The 20,563-nt window shown below is 36.1% G+C and overlaps 1 protein-coding gene across 14 annotated transcripts in view; it reads left to right on the top strand.

The window, feature by feature from the left end:
• The first annotated feature begins 2,236 nt into the window (after positions 1 to 2,236).
• The window catches only part of LOC105466614 (teneurin transmembrane protein 3), a 2,765,046-nt gene continuing 2,746,719 nt past the window's right edge, over positions 2,237 to 20,563 (top strand). For all 14 annotated transcript variants that reach the window (XM_071092800.1, XM_071092799.1, XM_071092798.1 and 11 more), the window contains exon 1: positions 2,237 to 2,344. The gene's annotated coding sequence lies outside the window, so the exon portion shown is untranslated. The remainder of the gene's footprint in view (positions 2,345 to 20,563) is intronic.

The following is a 20,563-nucleotide window of genomic DNA, read 5'->3' as shown; positions in this document are numbered from 1 at the left end:
TTTAAAAGTGCACGTGGTTCTTTCAGATTTTGAGTGAAACTCTTACTACCTCACTGGCATAGATGTCATCAGAGACGGGCACATCTTCATGTCCGCCACTCAGCTGACTAGTAAGGCACTTTACTGCCTTTTGGAGATTATCTCTAGATTCCTCCATTCAATAAGGGTCTTAAATTGAATTATGAGTGGCCGTTTTTCTCAGTGATAAGCCGGTGTTTCATGAGTACGGGAGTACTAAAGGTCCAGAAACGGGCATTTCCTGTTTCCCTTCTTTGAAAATGGCAAATGCACATGATTATGCTGGGGCAAGAGAACTAGAACATGCTGAAAAGATAAACTTTTTTTTTCCACCTTCTCCCATTTTCTGACCTCACCTGTTCCCCGTCTGACCTCTGGGGGGCTTACTCGGGATGTCAAGGAAAATGTAAAGTATGTAAAACCGGCTCTTTAAGTAGTATGTGTACCCTTAACAGTGAATTTCTGAGAAAAGATGGAGAAGACTGAGGAATGCATATCTAATGAATACATTTCAGGGAAATTGGAAGGTTTGGATAGAAAGGAAAGCACAGTTTACATACATATGCATACTGTGACGGATCAGGGCAAGCACTCCAGTGTCACCATGTTCTTGTATCTGAACACCTTGTACAATGCAGTCCAAGGCTGTGAGGACTTCGGAGGGCAAAATGCTGCGGAAACCAACCTGCCTCCAAATCCAATGCGTGAGATTTACATTGCAGCCTTTGCGATGCTGCTTAGTTAACTGGCTGTGTGTATTTAGGGAGCTCTATTGTAGAATTACTTCCTTTTAATTTTCCCCCTTTTGTGACTGAAATCATGAATTCCTAAAAATAAATAAACAGCAAACCAAAGGAAAAAAAAAAAAAAAAAAAGCCAAAACAGGTTTACCTAACGGGAAGCCTGGAAGGGCTGGCGTTGGAGAAGCCGCTCGGAAGCGGGGCAGGCAGCAGCGCGCTGCCGACCGGTCTTCGGGTCTCTGCCCCGGGCTCTTTTCGGCATGGCCTTTGGGTGACTGGGGTGGGGGAGGGCGGCCGGCTTTCAGGTCGCGTCTCCCGCAGGTTTGGGAGCCCGGTAGGCCGTTACTGAAAGGCGGTGGCAGCAGCGGTCAATCGCCCTTTCAGAGCTCATTTTGGGGGCGAATGGTAGCAGCAGAGCCACTGCCGCCCTGGCTCTTGTAGGTGGGTCTGGAGTGTCACGTAGGCACCCCAACTCGCGCCGGGGGCCGTAGTCCGCAGACTCCCACTTCATTGCCCGGGAGGGCTGAGCCCGCCTCGCCCGCCGGTGGCTGCACCTTTCCAGAGAGTCGGGGCAGCGGCGGCTGGAGAGCGGAGGCAGCCTAACCGCGTAGCGCTGAAACCACCATTCACAAATGCAAACCCCTGGCTTCCGTGGATAAACCGTGGCGGCGCGCGTCCGAGCGTCCCCGAGGGGCTGTGGGGAGCCCCGGGGACAGCAGGAAAGGAAGCGGGGTGGCGGTGGCAAGGAGGCACTGAGCGTTCTCGCCCGACCGGCGGAAGAGGCAGCCGGGTCCGGGCGCGCCGAGCCAGCAGCCCCTCGCGCAGTTCCTCGGCCGCGGCGCGGGGTTCGCCCAGCTTCTCTGGGTGCCCCCGGCACAGCACAGTGCGGCAGGCGGCAGCGTCCTCCCCTCGCCTCCCCACATTCCCTCACCTCAGCCAAGGCGGCAGCCCCGGCGTCCCCGCCCGCCCGGCCCCTCGTCCCCGCCCGGAGCGCCCCCGCCCGGAGCGCCCCCGCCCGGTGCGCCCCCGCCGGGTCCCGCCGCGCAGCCCCGCTACGCTGCAGCTGGAGCGACCGCCACGGCCAGTCCCGCAGACCGGGGAGGAGGAGGAGGAGGAGGAGGGGAAGCCGGAGAGGGAGGCGCAGAGAGGAGGGTTGGAGCCGGGAGGAGGAAATAAATAAATAAAACAATAACCTCCGCGCCAATAAGAGCGAGGGAGAGAGCAAGACGCGACCAGAAAGCCACCGGGGCCCGCTCGCGCGCCTCTGAGAGGCTGTCCGCGCGCGCGCGTGTGTGCGTGAGTGTGGATTTGCCGGGACTGGAGCTGGAAAGTTCAAACTAAACGTGTTGCTCTCGCCGGGTGCCGAGGCCGCGGCGGAGGCTGCCCAACTTCCCTGGGCCAAGTGAGTGGCGTTGCCCAGCGCCTTTGGCGAGGCGGCGGCCGCTCGGCCCTGCGCCCGGGCGAGGCGGCGGCGACGGCGGCTCCGCTCGCCCCGGGAGGGAGCCCGCGGCCAGGGCTGGACGCTCGCCCCGCCACCTCCACCGACTCTCTCTCTCCTCAGCCTCTGCGCCTGGCACCGCAGCAAGGTACGTGGCGCTTCCCGGCGCGGCTTTTCCCCTAGCACACCCCGCGCGGATTTTTGGCTGCCTAGATTTTTCCCCTTCCCAGAGTGGTCATCATTTGTCAAACTTTACCTCCACCTCGCACATGCCGGCGGCCGCTGCAGCCGCTCTCCGTGGCAGCGTGGGCTCCGCTCGCTGGTGGGAACCGAGTCGGGGGTGGGCCGGGGTGGGGGGGCAGGATCTGCTGGCAGCGGTGGTTCCCATCTGGATTAAGATCGTATTTCGGAATAACTCGCAGGTCTTACCTTCCGGGGGTGTCCTTCTTTATGACGTTCCCTGTGATGCTGGTAATGGTTTTCCTTGCTCCTTCTGCACGGAAGGACGTACAAGTTTACAAGAGACGGTACATGAAAAGCAGGTGAAGTTTGCGGCCACTTGACTCCAAGAGAGGAGTAACCCTTTCTTTGCAGTAGCAGCTATGGTTTTGAAGCAGCGGTGGCGCCGGCAGCGGCAGCGGTGACAGCGATGACAGCGGTGACAGCGGCCTGGCCGGTGGCGGCAGCTGCACGTTGTCCCGTCTGTGACTGGGAGAAGGAGGAAAAGTGGGGCTGCCTCGTCGGAGAGCGCAACTCGGGAGCTGCCTGCAAGACGCTGCGGGGGAAAATGCTAAGGGCTCCCTGATCCTTGGTAAATCGTGTTTGGAGAGGCATGATTTCCTTTTGTGATATTTATGTGCTTAATAACAGGCATGCTTAAAAATCTCTTTAAAACTTTTATGCATACGATTTCCATTTCTAGATTAGGTGAACGACTCTAAAACCTCTCAGATCAATGCCAAAATCAGTTAAGATCGGAGCCGTGTGCAAACCTGCAATGAATTGCCCAGTGCCTTGTTGTTTGTAATGTATCACCTACTGGGAAACGTATCCTCCGTGCCGTACTATTTTAGTAATGGTTATAGGTTCATTATTATTATTTTTTCTTACAGTGAAGTAGGAAGTTTTTAGTGAAACAAAAATTTACAAGTCATAGTAAGTTTTCAAGCAACGTGCTTGAGCCTTTTGAAGCCACCTGCTGAATTAGTTCATGTTACTTTTCAGAGGTTAGCACTTTGGTGCAGGAGATGTAGACATATCCAGCAGATGGAGCAGTGGAAAACTATATGAGAACCTGCATAACACTCATTTATCTCGATGTAATCACAATGAGGCCAAATAAATGTGTATGGAGCTCACTTTAGGGGAGACACTGGTTTTACTGTCATATTTGGAAAAAATTTTGTGTCATCTGAAATATGATTGGATTATATCTGTGGAAACTTCAATTCTTTAAGCTTTTTTTATTCATTAAGCATTTGAAAATAGTTTTTGTGCATATTAGAGTATGATTCATTCATGTCAGAAATGTCAACTGGTCCTTTGGTTAAATATTGTGGTGACTCACAAAGCCATGAAAAACAATCCATTCTGCCATAATAAAAGTCTAATTATTGTGTTATAGTTTAAAAAACTATAAAAACTTGCATTTGAAAGTAAGCAAACATCATTTTGAATACTTGTTAGTATCCTGAATGCACCTGAATTTGTGTTTTGCAAAGTTAAGACAGCTAAATATACTTATTTCTTCAAATAATTTACTGCAGCTTAAATTTAAGGAAAAAAAGCTAATACAACTTTTTGGTCATTCTTGTGAATTGATATTTCTTCTTCAAAATTTCATGAAATTTACATCTGGTGTGATCTGGTCACATTCACTCTGCCTTTAGAAACAGGCAAAATTCTTCAAAAGTCACTTTTAAAAATTCTTACATTGATATATTATGGTAACAGTAATAACATGATGAGAGAATCTGCCTTCCTCTAAAATTTTTAAAACTTTGCAATCAGTCATTCATCTGAAAAAATAGCTTTAAAGTGGACAGAGACAAACGGGCTGCCCATTTCACAGACAGAAGGGCAAAGACATAGGCTTGTGTATTGTTGCACTGTTTCAGGAAAGAACTGCTTCTTGAATCTAATCTGTTCATCTCCCATCTCTTGCTTCTTTCATTGTGTTTTATCATAGATTTTACCGTGGCAGAGAACTGAGCTTAACTAGTCTGAAAAAAATCCTATTAGGTCTTACTTTAATGTCATTATTTAGCAATTTAAAAGTTACAGCCATACAGCAAACATTTTAAGGAATTTAGAGAGAGACATGATGCATTGAAAAATGTAGCACTAGCAATCATTTGAATTCAACATGCTTTACACTGAGGGCACATGTTTATAAAATATATGTGACTGTTTTCTAAATCTTCAGATAACGTCTGTAGCAAAGTACTTACTTTTGCATTGTGAAACTATATTTCTTTCACATTCGCATAATATCCAAGAAAGCATGGAACTGCCAGTGTTATAAAATAGTATAACTACCTTTCTGAAGGAACTAATTTTATCCCGCCTGTTGCCACACAGATTAAGTGATTATAGATTTTTCTAAATTTATTCCATTCTAAATGTATGCCCCTTTACACAGGCAAGAACAAAAGGGTTTCAGTGTAAGATGATGAAAGTTTTATGCCATTTTTAAATGTTTAAAAATATGAAAACCAGACATTTACTATTTTATCATCCCTATTAAATGTGTTAAATTCCTCCACTGTAACTCTTATTGACAGTTTAAAAATCAGCTAAAGCAATGTTAATGTGGTAAAATAGGTTAGAAGTAGTCATTGCTCGTGTGATATATATCTTCAGAGAAAACTGGGTGCCTTGTAACTTTTTCTGTAAACTCAATATAAATGAAATGTTGATAAGATTGACATAATTTTGACATAACTTTGACGTATATATTTCTACATGTTTTGAGACTTGAAAAATATAATCACTAAATACTCTTTGTACAATACTGAGCTTCTTCAGTTAAGTTTATTGGACTGATACAATCATGTAATACGCTACTGAAGTTGAGTTCAAGTTTATGGAGGGAAATATTGTATACATAGATATATACGTATATACATACACACAAGGGTAATCAGTTTTCACTGGGAATCTTGGTAATGGGAGTGGCAATGTGCATACTGAAGAATTTTGGAAAATAGTCTAATCATCAACTTTAAATTCTCATTTTAAAAATGTAATCAAAAATAGATACCTGTTAAATAGAGGATCTGTATTTAACCTAAGCCTCATGATAATAGTTGAAGCTTGGCATTCACCAAGGGTTTGCACTTGTTATTACAGTAATTTTAATGCACTTTCTGCATTATTTGTATTTTCATTCCATCTCCTTAGGACGTTGTTCTAATAGAGCTATAATATAGCTCTATTAGGTAGTTTTCTTCCAGCACCATGAAATATAGCCACTGGGTTTAGACTTAAATATAAAACCGCAATTACATTTGCACCAACCTAATATTTCAACTGAATTAAGCTTTTGAAACTCATATAGAGGGATTGAGAGATTATGCAGAAGCAGAGATTTTGTTTTTTTCTCCATTAAGTTATCTTCTAGGAGTTAACATGGGTTTATCAGTCAGTGAAGATCAAGCAAAAGATGAAACCTTTTATTCTTTAGTTTCTGTCTTGTCACCTGCCTATTTGGTTTCTCTTATAGTGTAAAGTATGACTGAGCATGACTTTCACTTATAATTTATAAAAAAGGGATATATATTTGAAACTTGGGTGTTTTATTGGGAGGCACCATTTGTTTTTAATAAGAAGAAAAAGTTTTTAGCACTATATATAAGGAAAAAATCATACTATGCTATAAAAAATTTATTCTAGATGAGTAAAAGAGTGAAAAATGTAACTTGGGATATAAATTTTAGCAGAAATTATGAGGATGCAAGATTTATCCCAAATAATATTTCCAACTTTGAGTATTACTGTAATTTAATTTTTATATGTTAATGCTGTATTGGATACAAACACCTTTACCTTTAACTCTCTTTAATTACCACTTCTTTGTATAAAAGTCTACAAAGAATATAGCTTAATTATATATGTATAATATGATTGTTTTATGGCATATGGTATCTGATACATATCTCATGAAACATATTTTTAACATGAGTACAGTTTTGCTCATACAATATTCAGGGATAGATTTTATTTCACTGAACATCCCGAATTTCTTTTGAAGCCCCAGAGTCCTCAAATAATTTTCTGTATGTTACTGTATAGGACAGTTCTGCTATGTAGCTTTAGAGATATTTAGTCATAGAAATATAATTGCATAAGCTGCCCTACTATTCACCTAATTACCATGAAACTTGTGATAACCTCTAAATATAATATGTTATATAAACTGTTTATGTTGTTACCAAGGGATTAAAACCATGGGACAAGACAAATATAGTCATTCTTTATAGTGGTCAAAAACTATCTTTCATGTTTTAAAGGGCCTATGTTTAGAACTTACTATGGGAAAATGTGGATGGATCAAAAGTGGATATCAAGTGAATGAAAAATTATTTACGAGAATCACACTTACTAATTATTATAATAAGCATACCTTTCTAATTATTGTTTTCCAAAGGTAGGAGATTGGAGAGGCATAATTAAAGGTACCTAATATTATTAGAATAAGACAGTTGTCTAACTAGTATTTTCATTCTGATAGGAATATGTTTCATGATTTTGATTATTTCACAGCATCCCTAACACATAGATTTATACTGTGTTTTCCAATATGAGTATCTTAAAGTTTTTGAAATGTATGATTAATTACAATTATCAGAACTCTGTGCCTAAACTAAGGGTGACTAGCGATAGAATACTGTTGGCAAATTGAGAGGTTGAATAATGGTGTTGCAAAAGTTTAAATTGATGTTATTTCCTATATACCCCCAAATCAGTGTTATTAATACTTTGCTAGTACTTTTATTATGAATATAAATTATATTAGATTCTTACTCAACTTTCCATGCTTAAATTACAGTATGTTCAAGAACTTGCTTTAGTAATAAATATCGATAATTATCGTATGACAGGGATCTTTGCTGGTAACATTAGATTTAGAACATTATTATGCAAAACAGACAATAAAACAATCTCTGCTGTGGATCTATAGAATTTACTAAATGAGTGCCCATGGGCATGTGAGAACAAAAAGTGTCCATACGTCAGCCTCAATTATGTGACAGAGGGAGGAAAGTGAGGAGATACCTTTCCATGAATGTCTTCCCTCCAGTTTATACCACCAGTTTTCTAAATCAACTTTATTTTAACATTTTTTTAAACCTGGACACTTTTAATGAGAACTAGTCATAGTCACAAATATCAGTGTATTAATGGATTGCATCAGTACTTAATATTTTTTCATCTTATAGCTCAATCCATCATTCATTAAGCAGAAAGATTTATTCACATTACCTTTTTTAAAATACTTAAGCAGCTATATGGTAGGCTGATTTTTAATAGTTGTCTATTAAAAATAAAATTAAACAAAATAAGAAAGAAACTAAGAATAAGCTGTTGATGTAGTTTTTAGAATTTAATTTTGTTATTTAGAAGATAAGTATTTATAGGTTTGTTTTGATTGTATATAAAATTAACAGCAGCAAACATAAATAATCCCGTATTTCAACCAACATGTCAACTGGAAATGATAAATTGGCTTTCTTGTGTATATGTGTGTGTGTTTGAATTTTCTGTGTTAATTAATAGGTACTATCAGTAGAATAGAATATTCTGAGAAGATAATGGTGTCTTGTTGAACATAGATTTAAAGGTTAAGCAGTTATTATTGAAAAATAAACATGCCAATTTACTTTCCACCTCTAAGCTTTTTTACTGAAGTATATTTACCTAAATTTGAACAGCATCTATAATATTGATAAAAATTTTTTAAACATAAATGTCAAATTAAGTGCTCAATAAATATTAAGATCTATCTTTGATCTCTTCTTATGAAATAAAAATCAGTACACTGATCTCTTTCTTTTAATAACAAATAGGTGCAAGATAGTCTAAGAGGCTAACAACCAAAAATATTTGTTTTGTGATGGGATGTTCATAATTTCTTTTCCTCATTGTCTTACATATTTATTTAATTTCATGTAGCATATAACAATTCCTTATGAAAAATAATTTTTTGATAAAATTAAATACATTAAAGTGTCTTCAATTCTTAAGTGTGTTGCCTATAGATTTGAGTTTCAAAAGTATTAAATTTATATTTTGCATGTGTCATTATTTATATTGTAGGTTTTTCCCCAAATACAGGTCCCCTTGTATTATCATTGTGAAGTTTTTTATTCATACTTTTCACATTAATACTTTTCCATACACCTTAATTATTTTGCTTTTTATATTCAGAGCAGAGTTGACAATATTGCAGTTATTGCCAACTTTATTTTATTTTGATTTAAAATATGTTAAACTCACATAAAGTATTAACACTCATAATATATATTTTTCTAAAATTATCCATATGAGTCAAATTTGTTAGTGATTTCTTCAAAATTTTATTTGTAACTCCAGGATCAAAATCAAAAAGGTTAATTTTCATATAATTAAAGGTCAGTGATTTTTTTTAATGTTTACAATTTGTTTACTTCTTTAAGAAATGTAATATTTTCAACAAAGCAGTGTTTCTTATTACTTGTGAATCTTGTTTTTTAAATTTTTGCTTTTAAAACAGTTCACAGTGATTAATTTGAACAAAGAAAGCAAAAATTTAATGGTTATCATACACATATTAAATTAAATTTCAAGAAATGAAAACTTTGTGATGCTACAAATTATAAAATAGAAATCTCAGTATTTTCAGAAATTTTGAGGGAAAACTAACCTTGAAATAGTAAAGTATAAGAAATAATGTTAACAATAGTCTTAAATATTCTGGTCTCTATTACTGACTTTGGCAAAGTTTATGTTCAAATTATTATGCTAGTAATATTTACATAGAATGATTTATAAATTTATGTTTAAAGAATGTCTTATTTCAGCCTCTATTGTCTTATACAATATTGGTAGTTCCAGTTTAGTCTATTTTAAGATGTAAATTTATAGCACTTGAAAATTTTGTTGTTGATATATTTAAATAAAAGGGTGCGTGTACCAACAACACAAATGAAACAAATTATCATAGTGATTCTGTTTTTGAGATAACAAAAACAGACAGAAATTTGAAATTACAAGTACCTTTGAAACAGAATTCACACTCAAATCTGCTTTAGCATGAATTGCACATGAATAAGATTATCTGCTTTATGTTCTATTTAATTTTTAAATATCAGATAATGTGATTTGGGAAAAATCTCGAATGAAAATGTCATTGTATGGTAAGATGATTTGCATTATCCTGTTTCTGGAGCTTGGTCATTTCATTTTAGTGAGTTTTGATTTGGAATCAGTGTGTGATTAGCAACTTTAGAATAAAATTGAAAAGGATTTGCAACGCTTCCTATTTGCATGGATCGGCTTTTCACAACCCTAAAGAAATTATAGAAAATTAATTTTTAAATTGTTTGAGAAGACCAACATCTATAACAATAAGGGACAGTGGTTTCGCTCTGTATGTAATATCATTTATAGAATTACAACTGACATATCAATTCAGGCACTATTTCCGATGTTCTCAATAACTATGTATTGACAGATTTTTTTGTAAAATGTTTTCCATTTTGTAATGCAGAAGAGTTTAAAATGTGAATAATATGCAAAACATTTCATAAATAATGTCTTTATATACAATTAAGAAAAAACATGCTTCTAGGCAAAATAATAAGCAAGTCACCTCAGAAATCTCATCGAATTTCAAAAACTTTTCAAGAAATAATGGATCAGAAGATACCTCATACATAATATGAGAAAAAAATCTATAGATTTGTGTGAAAAAAAATCTCTATCAAAAAGGATAGAATATATTCCCAACGCAGCAGCTCAAATCATATTGACAGTCTTAACAATGTCTATGAGATAAATGTTTCTAATTGTGTATGGAAAACATGGAAACTGAACCAGAATCTGAAGGGCATCGTTTGGTAATACTCACAAGGGTTCCCTCCGGGAAAGAAAGTAGATGCTAGCTTTCTGAATACTCGAAGCTGCAGACCTGCATGTTCTGATGGCATTAGGAGTATATCATATAAATAGAATAATGTATTCTAATTCATGTTCACCATGCCACCTTCAGATAATCTGTTTACTCTTGCCCATTTTCTTTAGTGAAGTAAGGTGTTCAGGGTGCTTCTGCAGGCAGCAGGCAAGAGCTTCAGGCTCCTATTTGATTTTGATTACAAATTAATAAATCGACATAATAGGTTATACATTTCATTTCCATGTGAATGTCGAGTCATCATCCTCAAATCTGATTAGATCTGTAACACTGACACATACTGTAAACCAAACCTGTAAAACCAAGGTCACCAAAATAGTGCCAAACCTGAGACCTGTTCGTCAGCGACCTCTGAGAGAAGCCCCATGTCACTAATGAGAACATTTATTTTGAAGACTATAATGACAAGACATGGAGTACAGGAATACTTACTCTTTTGGTTTAATACTCTTTTTATTAAAATAGCATGAAAATTAAAAAAAAAATAGTTGAGGGAACAAAAAAGGAATAAAAATTTGGGATAAGTAGCATGGTCAGAAGAAAGATGCTTCAAAAATATTTGTATTGTAGTATTTATTAGGGATTTTAATTATTTGCCCCCACAGACCAATATTCAGTATTAAAACTATAGTCTTTATAATATTTATTAAGTGAAATTTTAAAGATCAATTTAGAAGAGAAGTCACATTTTAACATTCATCATGCATTCACTCTGTGTATCGTTTTACAGTTTGCTTTTCTGCTCTTCGTGGTTTTAAAATTTTTTCTTTGTTCATCCATTTAGAACTAGTTCATTCATTATAACCATTGTTCAGTATTCCATCATATGATTATGATGAAATCACAATTTCAGCATTTCTTTTCTGACTTCTGAAATTGTTCTTAAGTGTGATAGTGCATTAAAATACAAACTACAAATGCAAAATACAATACGAAACACAATTCTATAAGATAAATGTGGTATTGTGGTATATTATATATATATATTTTATGTATGTCGATGATGCTATATTTATCATAACATTTTGCATAAAATTTTTTAAAATTAAAATTCTGAAGCCGTTAAATCTTTTGCTGCAGCATAATTTTCATAGTCACATGTTATTTCCTTCTATGAATCTAGCAGAAGTTATTTGACAGTTTGTTATGGTTGGAGATTTCAGTTATTTAAAATGTTCATATTAGAAAGAAAGCTAGGTGAACAATTTTACTATTGTTTGTATCTTTGTTGACATCAAAAAATATTTATTTAGGAAAAATTTTAAAAAGTTAAATTACATTAGCATATGCTTGGATATTTTTTATTTTTAGTATAATTGAGATAACAGCTTTCATAAGCATTTTCTTGAATAATTGAACCCTCCATACTGTTGTGGTTGAGTCTTGGGGAATCATTGCCTGAAAACATTATTTCTGATATTCTGGTATCATAGATATAACACTGAATGCTGCCTAATCTGAGATCTGGCTTTCATTCAAAGCTGTGTAATCTTGGGTGGGTTATTGAGTATCTCTTAGCTCCAGTTTCCTCACTTGCAAACCAAGGAATTTGTAACAATGCTTAGAGAATATTACCAACACTGATGTTTTATCATTATAACTCTACTTCTGATTTTGGAAGAAAATAAAGTAGTGTATAGGAATAAAAACATGTTTGTATATTTTCATGATTTATCAACATTAACTCACTTGCTGCCAATTAATTGTAAGGTTGCAAGATTTTCTTGGATCAGTTGTCTTGCAGATAGATTTAACAAAACACCAGTTATTTGGACTGATTTCTAACAAATTTTTAGTTTTCTTCAGGTAAAGAATTTCATTGCTATCTGCATAATATTTTAAAATATAGGCAAATAGATAGTGTCACATATGTCTGCAGTTATTTTTCTGTTATTTTATTTCCACTGCAGAAATAATAGATATTTGCATGTGTAAGTACATCTTTGTATATTCATTCTTGCACAAACTTACATAAATTCTATTAATGTATACTATAGGCCAATATTTCAATACATATCTTAGGTATATTTAAATATATTCAAATGTGTGTCACTGTTTGCTCAGTTTTAAAAACTTTTATTTCCAATCACTTTAGTTTCCAGGAAACAAACAAAAGAAAATTTTCTTTTTGTTTGTTTGCTTTTTGTTTTGTTTTGTTTTGTTTTTTGAGATAAGTCTGGCTCTGTCACCCAGGCTGGAGTGCAGTGATGCGGTTTCAGCTCACTGCAACCTCCGCCTCCTGGGTTAATTTATTCTTCAGCCTCAGCCTCCTGAGTAGCTGGAATTACAGGTGTTTGCCACCATACCCAGCTAATATTTGTAATTTTAGTAGAGATGGAATTTCACCATGTTAGCCAGGCTGGCCTCAAAGTCCTGACCTCAGGTGATCCACCCGTCTCGGCCTCCCAAAGTGCTGGGATTACAGGCGTGAGCCACCATGCCCGGCCAGTTTGGTTGTTTCTCTAAATAAAGTTTACAGGCACTTAACACATCACTATTGAATTAGCTTAGGAATTCAATTTGTCCTTGTTTGTTGTTTTAAATCCAGTTATTTTGGCCCCTACCTGAACCTGGTTATCCCGGGCTAGATTATCAAAGATAATCTTTCCTCTTTCAGTGCCACTCTCTCTCCAGGTCTGTAAAAAATGCTCTTTCTAGAAGTTTGCGCTTTTAAAATAATTTTTTTAAATTGTAGGCTTAAATTAGTAGAATAAAAACCTTTAATGTAGACTAGAAAATTAGCTGCAAACCTTCGGCAGCAAATTTCCTATCAGTCAAGGTGTGATAATTCTGATCATCTGTATTCTCTTGTCAGCAAACAGTGAAAAGTCTCTAATGTATATAATGGAGGTCTCAGGTAAGAATGGATTGGTATACTATGGAGAGTCTTAGGCACATACATCATTTGATGTTAAACTTTAGTCCTTTTTTCTGTTCTCCTTTCTCTTCCCCCTCCTGCCCCCAGTATGTTTTTTTTCCCCCTGAATACAAGACCTTTCTTAACTGGAGAAACCTAGAGACTGGGGGATAGCATAAATTTTAATTAGGCTAAGTGGTTTTAAGTGGTTCCCTTTGCATCTACTACCTGTTATTGATGACCACATCTAAAGAAAAATAAACGAAAAATGATAACAGGTTAGTTTGTAATGCCTTCTGATCATTTTCCTCTCAACAGGTGAAGATGCTGTTTTCTTGCTAGCAAAAGCTGAAGAAGGTTGTTCTTTCAAATTACAATTATATTTTTTAACCCCCCTGATTCATTTTCTGGAACTGAATACATGTTGATTCCTTATCCCCACCCCACAAGTAAATGATGCGGTACTACTTATTACAATTATTTGTAGGCAAGTTTTGGGCAGTATGTTATTTTCTTTATTTAAGTCTTTAAGTCTTTCACTAAGGAGATATCTTATGTCTGGGTCAGGAGCTCCCTTGGCTCTGAAGCCAACACCTGGCTGGCCCATACCTTCTGTACTCTACCAGAAGACAGGTCAAGTCCTCCCTTTCTCTTCCTTTGATCACCCTTACTGTTAATTACTGAGGTTGCTCCTCTTCCTTCCCCTGGTTGAGATTTCACTTCCATCATGGCCTTTCACCTACAGCATTCTGTCCTTAAGGTGATCAATCCACATTTTTATTTTTTGTGAGCACCTAGGTGAATATGACCTGTGAAAATAACTCTACCTACCAGCACTAGACCTTAGGAGGAAAACAGCTACCTCTTATAGAATTAGGGAATTTGGGGCAATTTAAAACACAATGTTTGACTTTGTGAGAGTCTTTCTAAATAGTTTCTGTATTCAAGAACCATTAAAAAGATTCAGGATATGGAAAATTAGTAAACTTTGGTCTTGCAGATGCCAGAGAAATATAAGCTAAGATCATCTAATTTGATTTGTCCATATAAAATAATAAAATGTAAATTGTTATATTCTGTGTCTTTTTTCTTATCACCATGCACGGTAATAATTAATTCACATATCATTACCTGTATGTCACATTAAATGAAACACTCCTTTATTTGTCAGTCAGATTAAGCTATTTTCCTCCTGTAGCATTGTTTGATCAACAGTACCCTTTTACACATCTTATGTCATTCGGTCTCCTTAGGCTTCTAGTGCCTCAGAGCCTGTTCAGAACTTTAAAAAAGGAAGTAGTGTGGGTCTAGACCCAGCCAGTCAGCCGAATTTTAACAGGCAAAATCATTTTCCCATAACCTAACATTTACGTATTTTTGACATTTTTCTTCAGGTGTTCACCCAGATCACATTTAGTTGTTTGCGTTAATTGGGAATTTAGTCACAAGAAATTCTTGATTATATCTTTGGGAGATGTGGAAGGAACAGTTACTGCTTTGAAGAGATCAAAACACTGAAAAGAAGTTGTACTGACAGGGATGGTGGCTTTGTGAGTTCCCTGGAGCTGCTGTAACAAATTACACCAACTGGGTGACTTACAAAAATGGAAATGTATCCTCTCACGGTTTGGGAAACCGGAAGTCCAAAATCAAGGTGCCAGCAGTTTGATTCTTCCCGGAAGCTCTGAGAGACATTCGGTTCCATCCCTCCCTCCTAGCTTCTGGTAATGGCACTGAATCCTTCCTGTTCCTGGGCGTACTCACATCGCTCCAATCTCTGCCCCCATCTCTATTTGACCTTCATTTCTGTATTTTCTGATCATTGCCTGTGTGCTTCAAACCTCACTCTCCTTACACTTCCCAGGACATAGGTCATTGGATTTACTGCTCACCTTGAATCCAAGATGATCTCATCCCATGATCCTTAATTGCATCTGCAAAAATTGTTTTTTAACAGTAAATTCACATTCATAAGTACTGGGGGTTAGGATTTAGGCGTATCTTCTTGGGAGATGTTATTCAATCCACAAATGTGGAAAAGGACAATGTTGGTAGAACTTAAAGGGTTAAGTTTGGACATGACATTTAGACTGTGTCACCTGCAGAAGTTGTCTCAGTAGGTGGTATAAAATATAAATATACTATTTGGCACAGTTGCTAAATCTTTGCTAGAGGTAAGAAGTAATGGGGAAACCTGAGTTGCAATGTGAATTTAATTCAAAAATGTACACACTAGTTAGAACTCAGCACAATTCAGAGAATCTTCCATAAGATAAGGAATATAGAAAGGACAAGGATTAAATATTCCAGGGACAAGTTGTGCCAGTGCTACCTCTGGTGAGATTTTTGAGGCTGTGTTTAGCTTAGGGAGGGGCCTTCCATGAGCTATTCCTAATGTTAAGGATTTCTTTCCGTCAGTTAATTCTTCATAATAAGTGGAAAAAGCAGAGCTCAGAAACCAAACTGAACTGACATAGACTCATTGGTTCACCAGTTATTACTATTCTAAACTTGAATATGCTGTTTATTTTTTCTTTTGAACTTCAGTTGTCCCATCAGAAATGAGATGAATAAAAAGAAATTAGTTTTCATTATTCTTGGGAAGAAAAATAACTGCCCTCAGTGCTGTCCAAAAGAACTTTCTATGATTCTGGGATTGTTCTCTACCTATGCTATTCAAAACAGTGGCCACTAGCCACATAGTTTCCACTCAGCATGTATTTAACTTTAATTAACTTGAATTTAAATAACCTCTTATTGGCTCTTATATAGAACAGTGCAATTCTGGCACAGTTTCTGGCATATGAAAATGGTGCTGTCTTTATTTTCATTCTTGTCCCATTCTTTCTCAATAGATGCAGTTATTTAAATTGGGTGGGTGGGTGGGGACCAGAAACTGATATGTATATCTTGAGTTTAGTGAATTTTAAATATTCTCTAGTTAGCACAAAGCTTTTATTCTTTGCAGAACAATGTTGGAAACTAACATTAGTCATGTAACCTTTGAAATCATAGCACTGTAAAAAAGAAAATTGAATATAAATTATTTCTTAGGCTCCCCTTTGTATAGTTTAAATACTAAAGTATGAGAAACTCAATTTGATATATTCTGACTTGATTATCACACCATGATGCAGATTTCAAGGATACTGTTATGATAAAAAATGCACATTAATTCCAGACACATCTCACACTTCTCAATATGTGATTTATGGTTTAAAATATTTGCTGCTCTTTTGCTGAATTTTTAAATGACTTTATTTTAACAATTTTCATAGCTGTAGATTTTATTTAGATGCAAACACAAAATTTTATATAGTTTCTTGGAAAGTAAGTGGAAATGAGGGAGAAGAGTTTTTGATTATACTCTGAAATTCTCCCTACAAAACCACAACAAAAAATATCGGTCTCTAATATCATCTTATTACATACAATTAAAATATGTAACAAAATTGATAAATATAGACAAAAAAGAGAAACACGAAGAGTAGATGAGTTTAGCTTACTTTATTTAATTTGTGAAAAACTAATAATGCAATAATTAAATTGTGGCAAGAATGATTGTACTGATATAACTAATAAATATCATTCAAGAGATGAGCAAGCTCTGTACTATACAAGCAAAGAAGCAAAATATATTGACAAGCAAACTATATATACTATTTATGTTACCATATGCTTAGCCAAATACACACTCACACACAGAAACTCAGTAAATTATGACAAATTTCTAATGATAGACTAGTCTCTGGTATAAAACTAATGTAACAAATTGAGAAATAACATATGCAAAAAGAAGAAACTAAAACTATAATTCCAGATTCTGTAGAAAATAGCAGTAAAAATATGCCACATATGGAATCTATGATAGTACACAAAACCATAATAAAAAGGAACTTAATATCTTAAATAACTACTAAATAAAAATAAAATGATGAATTACTTAAACATCTGAAAAATATCAACACAACAAAATTCACGCAATTAGAATTAATGATTTAGTACATATAAAAACATAAATTAATCAAGTAGGAGGGAAAGCAGAATTTGAAAATGAAATCAGAAACCTGTTCCTTGAAACCAATAAATAAAATACAGAACACTTGCTTGATCAAAAATTATGAAAGCAAATAGAATCAGAAATGACAGCAAGAAAATATGCATCAAATTAATAATATTTCAGGGGCTATAAATGAGAAGAATTGTCTCAGTAAGTGATTAAATCTGTAAGTTTTCCAGTAGGAAGATAGCTTTTGAGCTATCCTAAAAATAAAAAGTACTATGGCTAGAAAATTATGTTATTGAATTTCTTCTATGATCAAGAAGGCTATGCCATTTTAAGTGTTGGAGGTTATAAAGAAAGAAGAAAATTATCCTAGTTAATTATATAAATCAATATGATCAATGACCCTAAAATTGGAAAAATATATATGACTATTGAAAAGGCATTTAGTGGCCAGAGTGGTGGCTCATGCCTGTAATTCCAGCACTTTGGGAGGCCCAGGCAGGAGGTTCATGAGGTCAGGAGTTTAAGACCAGCCTGGCCAACATAGTGAAACCGCGTCTCTATTAAAAATACAAAAATTAGCTGGTGGTGGTGGCAAGTGCCTGTAGTCCCAGATACTTGGGAGGCTGCAGCAGGAGAATCGCTTGAACTCGGGAGGCGGAGAGTGCAGCGAGCCGAGATTGTGCCACTGCACTACAGCCTGGCAACAGAGTGAGAATCCATCTGAAAAAAAAAAAAAGGCATTTAGTTAGCTTTAATGTCTATTTTTAATAAGAACTTTATTTTTATTGAATTATTAGGCAAAGGAATTAGAAAATAAAAATAATTCAGAGGTATAAAAATTGGAATAAGACTGCCGTATTATTATTTTTGAAAACCTGAAGCAACAAAAATATGTTCAGAAACAATTAGCATTCAATACATTAGACATTTACAAAACAAATTATTGATAGGATTTATGATGCCAAAATTTTTGGAAATATAAGGAAATCTAATAATTAAAAAACTGCACCTTGAAAGATAAAATGTGTAGATACACATGCAATAAGACCTGTACAGACCTTGGGTTAAAAAAATGTTTTAAATGTGAAAAACATTAACACTTTAATGGAAGGATGTATCTCAGTTGCAGAGTTATCATTATAGGGGCTGTCTTTTCAAAATGTTTGAGTGGAATTCTAGCTCTAGTCTTTACTGATTATTTGACCATTTATCAAGTTTTGTACATATTCTATACCTCAGTTTTCCTATCTACAAAATAATGACGATACTAAAAATTATCCCATCTACAAGATTTTCCTGATGGATGAAAGACATGATCTTAAGTGTTTGGAAATCATCTTATACATACTAAGCATTTAGTTCCATTTGCTAATTATTTGACTGTTTCTACTAATACTTCTACTGCTATAGTGAGGAAGTTTAAAACACTAATGATATGAAATCACTAAAACTTAATTTATGCATTCAATGTAAATTCAAGCAAAAACCTATTAGAATTTTTAATTTGTCAAGTGATTTTAAAGTACTTCTGAAAAAATATATAAAACAAGTAAAGTGCTATTAGGCAATATTGGAAGAGGGGTTATGCCCTAATAAATATTGAGATTCATCATAAATTTATATTATTTAAGATAATAAGATAATGGAAAGAATAGAGGGTCCAGAAATAAATATGTCTATGTATATATAGAATGTTAATATGTGATAACAAAGGTTCTTAACGTCAGTGGGAAAACTATCATAACAACCAAGGTAAATATTCTTATAAGGCAAACAGATACAGGACTTCAGAAAAGAAATACAAAGGCGCAATAAATATATGCTCAAATTTCCTAGTAACTGAAATACAAATAGAATATGAATATTGTGTTTCTATTTTGCTTAAAAAATAGACCATTACAATTTCTATACGTTTGATTGTTAGGGAATGTGTGTTTTCCTCAGCCTCCATGACTCCAGTTTAAGGCACTAAGGTGGGGCATGATCTGGGGAAGGATAGAGGTCAGAGATAGAGAGATGGTCAAGGAGGATGACAGTTTCAGAAGTTGTTTTGCAGTCATCAGTTGTAATAAAGGTTAATAAAATGCTGATTGTCCAGTACGACACAGCAGTGTCAGAAGGCCGTGATTTGCTTTTTGCTTATTGTAAAATCTCAAAACATTATGAAAATGCAATTGTTTCCTGTGTGTAGGGAAATAGACACATAAACACTGTTGATCAGAGCATAAAGGTATGTGGTCTTTCTGCAGGGCAGTTTTACCGTATTGATCAAAAGATAAAACCTGGATATTCTCTGTTACAGAAAGTTTCTTTGTAAACATTTATTTTAATAAGAAAACTAATTGTGCAAAGATAAATGTGCATAGTCTTTTTAGAATTGTTTATATTACCCAGAGAAAAAACGAAGTAAAGTAACCTTAATGTCCAGGAGTAAGAGAGAGTTTAGATGAATCATGTCATGTTCCACAATGGAATATGCCATGTAGCCATCCATGGATGCTGTAGATTTGTATTCACGGAAATGAAAACTCTGTACAATGCATTGCAAAGTAAGTATACACACACACACGCCCACACACACATGCACACACATACATACATGTGTATGTCCTCAGAGAGAGCTGCCATAAAGAATGTTCAGAAAAATGTGAACAGTAACCGCCCCTTGCCCGCCCCTGGTTCCCCCCAACCCCCGTGGTATTTTGGGCGATTTAATGATTTATTTTTACCTGCTTCACTGTGAGGATTCTTCAAGAGTATATGCTATTGTATTTTAATTAAATGACCCATACTTGCCTAATCTTTTAACCAATGCTGCCTATTGATTAATGTGTTCAGAATCACTTAACTGTGATGTAAATAGCTCTCAGGCAGTAGAAATTTTCTACTGCCAGAGGAAAGGAGTATTTCTTTTCAAAATTAGCATACCTGGCAGAAGAAAACTTGGGGCAATCCGTTGACCCTGCCCCAAGGAAGAGTACACAGGGGCTGCAAGAGGTCCTCGGAAAGGATTAAAGGACACAAGCAGAAAATGGGTAGTTTTCCCTGAGATGTAGAAGCAGTGGTTATATGTCACAGGAAATCTCATGGACAGTTGCTCTCATATTAAACACTGCTAATGCCAAATTTAACAGATCAGTGTGACTTTGGAAAGTATTTAATTTTGACTTCTTGGTTCATCAAGTTCCTTTCGTCCTGTCTGAACTTAACTCCCCACACCCAGTTTAGGTAAAGCGCAGTCTTCTCTATTGCATTTCTTCCTTTTCACATGCAAGTTCTGCCCCTCCTTGACTGTGAAAAGGAGGAAAAAGAGTATGTATTCATTAAT

Source organism: Macaca nemestrina, chromosome 3, assembly GCF_043159975.1.
Source record: "Macaca nemestrina isolate mMacNem1 chromosome 3, mMacNem.hap1, whole genome shotgun sequence".
Lineage (NCBI taxonomy): Eukaryota > Metazoa > Chordata > Mammalia > Primates > Cercopithecidae > Macaca > Macaca nemestrina.
Note: the sequence above shows the minus strand (reverse complement) of the source record. Positions and strands in the feature narration are given on the sequence as shown.